Here is an 8398-nt window from a genome sequence, read left to right as displayed (position 1 = left end):
GTTAAATCATAACGTTTGAATCACGTGTTTTGCGTTTGAGGTGGCATTATTTGCTTCTGTATGTTTTATTTTTCCAAGAATTTTGATTTTTGTTTGATATTTAAGAAGTTATATATTGATTCATTTGTCTCTGACCAATCAGATTCGCTCCTGCGCCTCGAGCCTCCAATCCGGGCTCTGTGCTCGTGGGCGTTCTCGACTGTACGAAGAGCCAATCAGATGGGGTTTTCCGACCACGTGCCTCTGTGCTGTTGAGCGACCCCGGTGTGTGTATGAGTGTGAGATAGAGAGAGTGTGTAGTTCAGTCTGGTTTCCTCTCAGCAGCGCTTTATTGAACTTCGTGCTGATGGAGGCCGGTGTGTTTTCTCTTCAGCCGTGAGCTCGAGCGCGACTCCCCGCCGGTTCCCGCTGTCCGCAGTGAGTATCTCCGCCTTTATCCGGGCTTCTCCGCGCCGCTTTCACGCGTTATTTTTCGCCTGTGTTCCGGGAGAGCTCTCGTTTATGTAACTCTCTCTCTCTCTGTATCTTCATTTTCCCGTTCCCGAGAACTAAGCACGCCACAGCTTTGCGTCTGTTCACCAACCAACCGAGGAGTGCGTTGCTCCGTGAGCGTGAACGCGCGTGCCTCCTCCTCCGCTGCCGCGGTGTGTTTCGTGTTTGGTCGGATTTCCCCGTTCATCCCCCGTAATGACACAGATCTGCCCCCATCTGTGCGGTACGGTGTGTGTTGTGGCCCGCGCGCTGTCATAATGCAGCTCCTCCTGCGAGGCCCTGTGTGTGTGTGTGTGTGTGTGTGTGTGTAGTGGGAGAGTTTAGTGGAAGGGTAGGTGTTACACAGCGACATCACGGAGTCTGTAGAAGTACTCACAAGTATAGTGAAACCGACCTGACGACTGTGTGTGTGTGACTGCAAACCACGTCGCCGTGGGAGTCTCGCGGCCTCGCTCGCGCTCACGATTCCGAGCATGCAGCAGTGAAAACACCCCTCAGGTGCTGTAATGAAACGCACCCTGATTGCACGTTAAACGTAGCGTTCACACGCGCTCTTAAGCAGCAGCAGAGGCACAGTCTGGTGCAGTTACATTTACACGAGGTTTTCCCGCAGGTGCGCGCTGCTGCAGAGCTCAAACTTTAAATGCAGTGTTTACACGTTCAAATGGAAGGTCCATGCCGTTTTTAAATGCACTGTGTATATAACACCATCACAAGCAACGTTCTATGTGCATTGACACACTGTGTTACATAGTTTTACTGAGTTTAAGTGGACACTGCATTCACTTTGCTATAGGCCCTTTTTTAAAAGTGATGTACACAGTGTATTTTCTGAGTTTTTAAGGTGTGTACGTCACTTGCAGTGATTAAATGTGTAATTATGCAAGAAAGTGCTCATAGTTTGGGTCAGAACCCATGCTTTTCTTATTGTTGTTGGCCCTGCTGTATTTATAGTGAGCATATTTGTTGAAGACCACTGTGTAATTAGGTGTGTATTGTTTGTAAACGCCCTCGCTCAGATTATACATCACTGGAAATGATAATAATAATAATAATAATAACAAGAGTTAGTGAGAATGAGGATGAACCACTGTGTTAAATGTGCTGTAATAACAGTGATGCCTCTAACTGCAGCATTTCTTTTTTGCCCTCTTCTGCCTGTCCTCATTCTCAACTCTGCTGGACGGCGTGGAGAGGCAGGACCTGACTGCTGGTGTGTTAAATGTTAAAGCTTCAAGGCTGTGGCGTAGAAACGGAGCTCGGGTATAAGATCCGTACGCGGCCCCGTCCCGAGAGTTCTCAGAGCCTCGCGTTAAAGAGCTCTGTGGCTGAGGGCTGGCAGGATGCTGCGCTGCGTTACTGCTCACGTCACTCACTTCAGACACCATCACACGGTGCTGTCTTTACATGCGCCCTGAGCGTGTTGGCCTCACGTTGGAGTTTAATAAAGATGCCGCCGTGCACATCGTTACAGAGCCGTCATTTCCAATGACAACGAACTAGACGTCGTCGTAGCACAGAGAACCGAATCATGGAACGAAGCCATCTACTGTCGAGTTAAAACCTCAGCTCCCACCCCTGTCAAGTTCTGGTTTCAAATCTTGGCGTCGGCACTGCCCAGACTTTCTCAGTGCGGTTTCGTGTGTCTGACCGCCGAGGCCTCTGTGTTGTCGCTCGGCATTTGTTATTACACTCCACCGTCTCGCTTTCAGCCGACAGCTTGTACATTAGCTGCTCGATTCACTCCTGAGACAAAGGCCGCTACTCCACGCCGCCTGAGGGGCTGGCCTGGCTGGACAATGCACGTTCGTGGCTTGGTTAGCTTCCTGCTGTTACATCTGTTGTGCTGTTTGTTTATATCCCGCTGAGAAGCGCAGTAAGCGCCCGACAGCCAGCTCTAAACGCTGTGATGCCGTGCTGGATCAGCCCGCGCGAACGGTTATGGCTCATCTCATAATCCCGGCCGTTCTAAAGAGCCTGGCTTGGCCTTGTAGCCTTGGGTCTGTCAGACAGTATCACAGCGAGCTCGTTAACAGCTTGTTTGGGCTGCAGCCCTGTGTATATGTACCACACATCAGTTAATCGGTTGTGACCGCCCGACGTGGGGGTATTACTGCGCTCGGGTAACAGAGAGAAATTGAGCCCAAGGGCACACGCTACCTACTCTACGCTCTGGACGTTTCATTAAAGGTAGAGTTCAGAGTTGAAGGTTGGTTGTAGTTGGGTATGGGTTTTTATTCTCTCAGGGGGGAGGGGGAGGGGGTGTTGCACCCGACATGTCAAATTAGATATAATCCTTAATGAAGCAGTTTGTGTGGCCCGTTGGTGCTGCTGTATGGCACAGAGACAACATGGAGAAACGTGCCCATGCCTCAGTGATGATTTTAATAGATTCAATACAAGGGACAAGTGAATGTGCAAACAACAACCATGGACATGTGAGCTTTTGCTGTGATGGTGACGTATGGGAACATATAGACAGATGGACAGACAGGAAGATATCATTGTCTCTCACTGTGTTTATTCGCTTATAATAACGTCATGCCTCTGGGAGCTCTGTGGCTTATTTTGAAATGATGATTTTCCAAGTTAACTCAGAATGAATATTATGACAATTACTGCAGTGAAAGCTACCAGCACTAATGTTATTATGTTATGTCCCCAGGGGCCTGCTGAATTATGAGCAGCAGCAGTAGTAAATACAATAACTTAATGTATGGTGTGATGCACTGAAATAATGAACGCAGCACTGGGCCGCAGGCTTCGACGTGTCGCTTAAGCAGCGTTTCAGGCAAAAACTCTCTACCCCTTCAGGCTTTTATAGGCTTTTTTTTTTTGATCTATCCATTATTCTCTTCTCCAAATATTATCCTCTGTAATATTTAGCAGGTTGAAATAAGGGGGACGTGGGAGGAAGAGAGCTTGGCTTGTTGCTGAAAGACAGAGAGAATAGTATGATTTGAAACTCACGCAGCTGCTAAAGGATTCCTGAATTTATTCGGTCAATTATTGGGTATGACTCCATTGGGGAATAAGTCCCTGTTTATTTTGGTTCTTTGATACGTATTATTGGTCTCCAAAAGCAAGGTGCATCTTGTGGTTGTAATGCTTTAGGGGACGCATGGTGGCGCAGCAGGGAGTGTCACTGTCACACAGCTCCTGGGTCCTGGGGGTTGTGGGTTCGAGTCCTGCTACAGGTGACTGTCTGTGAGGTGTGTTCTCTCTGTGTCTGTGTGGGTTTCCTCCGGGTGACTGTCTGTGAGGAGTGTGGTGTGTTCTCCCTGTGTCTGTGTGGGTTTACTCCGGGTGACTGTCTGTGAGGAGTGTGGTGTGTTCTCTCTGTGTCTGCGTGGGTTTCCTCCAGGTGACTGTCTGTGAGGAGTGCGGTGTGTTCTCTCTGTGTCTGCGTGGGTTTCCTCCGGGTGACTGTCTGTGAGGAGTTGGTGTGTTCTCCCTGTGTCTGCGTGGGTTTCCTCTGGGTGCTCCGGTTTCCTCCCACAGTCCAAAAACACACGTTGGTAGGTGGATTAGCGACTCAAAAGTGTCCGTAGGTGTGAATGTGTGAGTGAGTGTGTCGCCCTGTGAAGGACTGGTGCCCCCTCCAGTGTGTATTCTTGCCCAGTCCATGAGTAACCACCCACCCATTGTATCGCTAGCTCTTTGCAAGGGTCATCAGGTAGGCACTTCTCCTCATCAGTGTTTTGCAGAATTAAGCCCAGAACACCTTCAGAAAGCTCAGCATCCCAGCGAGCTTTACAGTTATATATATAATTACTGTTTCTAAATGGCTGTACTTTTGTAACCCCCAAAGTATGCTGACTCTATCGTAATTACACTGAGAGCCTATGTTCTCTTTTGGCCTCTTATAATAAGCAGTGGAATAGAGATTTTCAAAACTGTATTTTCTTTTTTTTGGTGGTCTTTTTCACACCCTTAACTTTCACTTCTAGAATAAGTCCTTAGCTTTAAAAAAAGTCTGAGTGTTACCATTAACTTATTTGACACTTTTTTATTTTTTTCAAATTCCCAAACAGAAGGTAAATGCTAAGATGACTTCTGGTATCCGTTTGTTTAAATGACCTCCCCACACCACCCCCAGGTTGTTTAGACTTGTTACTTTTGCAAGTGCTGGGAAAATCATTTACAGTTTTAAAAGCAGACACTTTCTGCTGAACTGGCCTTTTGTAATTAATATGTTATTGGCTACTCACACCGAATGAATTGCAGTTTAATTAGTGGAAGTGGAGGCTGTCGTTTGCAGCAGAGGTGTGTTGGTCTGCATCAAGTCACACACAGTTAAGAGGCAAGTGAAAGGCAGAGCTTGGTTCTTTGCTCATATCCTTTCCATTTATGGTGCTCCAGAAAATGTTTGGAAAGTGTCACCTAAACTAGAATTACAGTAAATAAGTTTTAAGTGTAGATTTATTGGACTGGAAGTATTGGCCTTTCAGTGGGGTTCTGCTGGAGACCGGAGTACATTGTTGTCTGTTTATTCGCTCGGAGCAGAGTGGGATGGGAGAAGGGACAGAAGGAGATTCTCTATTTGCCTGGCGATGAAAAGACTGCAAGATTCACATCCCTGTTTCCCCATCTCTTCCTCACAAAGCTCACGCTCCTCCCGCGGGTTACGGCCATTATTCATACCCAGACCTTTTTTAATGTTGATTTCTGTTGCATAATTTCATTTGGAGCAGCCTTAAGGCCTTAAGATTTCACAGAGGACAGAATCAGCCGTCCGCTCGCGGTGTAGGGGACACGATGCTGCAGACTTGCATTTTATAACCTGTTTCATAACCTCTGCAAGACGAATGGACCCTTGATGGAATAAAAAAAAAAAACAGGCTAACACAGATGACAAAGTCTGTATCCGTCAAGTGCTGGTGAGAGCTTAGTAGTTTATTTGCACCGATTGGAGGGTCACAATATGGACGCCATCCTGTCTTGATGCAGGTCGGACCCTCTGGCAAAGTCAGTCCTCCCTTCATCTTAAATATTCGCAAGTTCTTTGGAATGCAGTTGGGAAATAAACAACTGAAGGCTGTGGGGAAATAAACAACTGCAGTAACTTCAGTGCAATTTGCCTTTGTTAACAGTGTTCCTTTCTTAATCTTGCCAGTGCCCTACTAAGGTCTTTTTATTTTTCAGTGCCCTGCTATGGTTATTTTGCTGAAATATCCACTAGAACACCCCCTACCATCCCCCATATTTGTTCTTTTTTTATTGGAAGATGTACAAATCATGTTTATTACAACTAATGAGTTTGGGGAATTTGCTCCCTCCGCTGAGCTGTAGTCCATTAAGTGATGCTTTTCAAACAAAACAACAGTTTTGGGACTGGAACGACTTTTTCCTCCAGTGTTGCCTTGGGCACCGATCTCTTGAGATCCCTGAACTTCGGCTGCTTTCGCTCTCTGTTGAGATTTGGGCTTGAAGTCTTTGTCGTCAGGCCCCTGCTGGGATGAGTCCAGGCATGTATCTCCTCTCGCACCTTGCAGGGACGAGATGCTTTCCGCTGCAGACGGCGTCGAACGCAGGGGCAGTCGTTTCTCTTGTCATTGTTTTACAGCACTCAGAGGTCATGTGCTGTATGCCGCAGTGTTTAGTCACTGCGATGATGAGCTGCGTAACATGCCTCTCGTCATTTTGTACCAGACTTGAGTGCGGACGGGTAATTTGTTGCTAAATGATGGTTTATTGAGTGCACGTTCTTGTAGCAATTCTGAGACCTTGACTGTTACCCCCTTTGGCATCCACTCTTTCTGAAGTGGTCTGATACATGGCACATACTAATTTCCCTGCACCAAAGACCTATTGGCTCAGGACCGATAGGCAGACGTCTCGGTCCGTTATATGACGCAAGGGAGCAGCGAGTGACTTCAGGTCCTGAGAGGGGGTTTATGGGCCGGGGGTAGGGCGTGAATAAAACGGCAGATGGAACTCTCTCGGGGAGTTGGAAGAGCCCACTACATCCCTGCAACGAACGTGTTGATTTATGATTCTGTATGCAGGTTGTTCTTTTCCTTCCCCGGCGATGAGTCACTGTGGGAAGCTGAAATTCACCTGTCGCCAGATCTCCAGAGGGTTTGGTTCGGCTCATGCGTCGCTATATCCATAAACTACGGCTCTGGGTTTTCTGCACTGCCATGAAATGCACATTTTTCGTGTGAGGAATGCACTTATTTCACCAAGGGTAATGTACCTGTCAGTGGTTCAGCTTCACTCATAAAGCCTCGGTGAGCATGTTGCGTGAATCTAAGCACCACTGGGAAGAGCTTTTGCTCAGCGTCAGCTCCACACTTCACCCCAGCCTTGCGCACACAGAGCTGAGCCTCCATATACGTCTGAGATAACATAATGGGACAAGCACCCAGCTCTGTGTCGTCTGTGAGAGAGAGAGAGTGCATCAAAGCCGCTGCTTGAATTGAATCTGGAAGAGAATAGAAAAGGCCTATGAATAAAACCAGGACATCCAAGGCAGGATGAGAAACATAACACTGATACTCCAGCAGCTCCGATGTAAGTGAGAATAAAAATGAACACGACTGAAGTTAACTTTAAAGGGGAATTTCAGGGTGGGTTATTGTGGTTGGAATGCAAGTGTAAAATGTGAACATTCATGGCAGGAGGCACCTTCTGGCTGTTAAAAATGTACTCTTTTTGTCCTTGCCAACGTATAAACCCCAGCAGATGTGTGCACGCTTGTTCGTTTTGGATTGTAAATAAAATGTCATTCCTAGTTAAAGGTGATGCTCATGGTTGTAATAATAATAATAATAAAAAACATGTATTATACAATTCAGACGTTTCCTCACCATTTGCGAGCTCTCCAGGTTGTTTGAATGCTGGAGGCACACTGGTCTAATGTGTTGTTTATGAAACCCACGTGTCAGTAAATGAGTAAAAAAAACAAAGTGGCTCGGTCAGACATGCTAGGCTTCCTCTGTCTCTGCTCGAAGCAGTCATCAAAAGACATCAGTATATCGCTGTGGTTCTGCTCTGAAAGTGCTCTAAAAGAGAGTTAGGAGTTATGTCATTAATAAAACCGTTAGCCCTGCATACCATCACATGCTATTTGAAAGGATTCTGTGGCTAAATAGTTGGAAATCTTGGTTTGTGGAATGTTTAACATTCAGACGGGTGAATTATTTAAGCAGGATTGAGCCGTATTTTTGTTGCCTTTCCCACCCAAGCAGAAGTGAAGCAGATTGTGAGTGAAAGTGGGATAAAGAGTTTCCACTCTGTTGTTTGGTTTCATAATAAGCCCAGATCCCAAGTGGTATTCATAAGGCTGCGGTTTCTGTCTCTTCGTCCAGCCAGATTCTCCGTGATGACTGCTTGATTGGCTCCCTAAATGATGGACTTTGACCTCCTTGTTTGTTTACTCTCTGCGGTTTGATGATGATTAAAAATAAACCTGCAGGCCCATGCACATGCTGATTAGAACACACACTCCTACACACACGAATACCGCGATGCTATCCACCTCGCTCTTGCCGTCTTTGCTCTCTCTCAGAGGCACTGGAGGCCGAAAAGAGCATCTGGGCGTTTTTTTCCCTCTCCTCCGCTCTGTGATTGGCCAATGGTGGATTCCCTGGGAGCTTTGTTCTGCTGGAGTCAGTGCAGCCATCTGCTCTTCCCTCGTTCATCAGTTTTCTAGCCTGCCCTCCCTCTCCCCTCATGTGGCTGTCGATACAGCCTGCCTCAGCCAGCACTGGCCTACATGGCTCTCACGGCAAGGTCAAAGGGTCGCAATAGCTTGGGCCACTGACTTCCCAGGGACAGAACCAACAGAAAGACTCGTCTGGCTGTCCACCAGGCTGACTCTAATATCTCCTTCCCCTTAATCCCGTAGAGACGGGGTGAACGTATGGTCACAGCTTTGCAAGACAAGCACCCCATGAAAGGC

General features: G+C 47.1%; 1 protein-coding gene across 3 annotated transcripts in view; it reads left to right on the top strand.

The window, feature by feature from the left end:
* The first annotated feature begins 266 nt into the window (after positions 1-266).
* Positions 267-8398, top strand: part of adarb1b (adenosine deaminase RNA specific B1b) — a 162702-nt gene continuing 154570 nt past the window's right edge. For all 3 annotated transcript variants that reach the window (XM_066686135.1, XM_066686134.1, XM_066686133.1), the window contains exon 1: positions 267-417. The gene's annotated coding sequence lies outside the window, so the exon portion shown is untranslated. The remainder of the gene's footprint in view (positions 418-8398) is intronic.

The sequence above is a fragment of the Hoplias malabaricus genome, chromosome 12 (genome assembly GCF_029633855.1).
Source record: "Hoplias malabaricus isolate fHopMal1 chromosome 12, fHopMal1.hap1, whole genome shotgun sequence".
Classification (NCBI taxonomy): Eukaryota; Metazoa; Chordata; class Actinopteri; order Characiformes; family Erythrinidae; genus Hoplias; species Hoplias malabaricus.
This window is presented reverse-complemented; position numbering and strand designations above follow the sequence as displayed.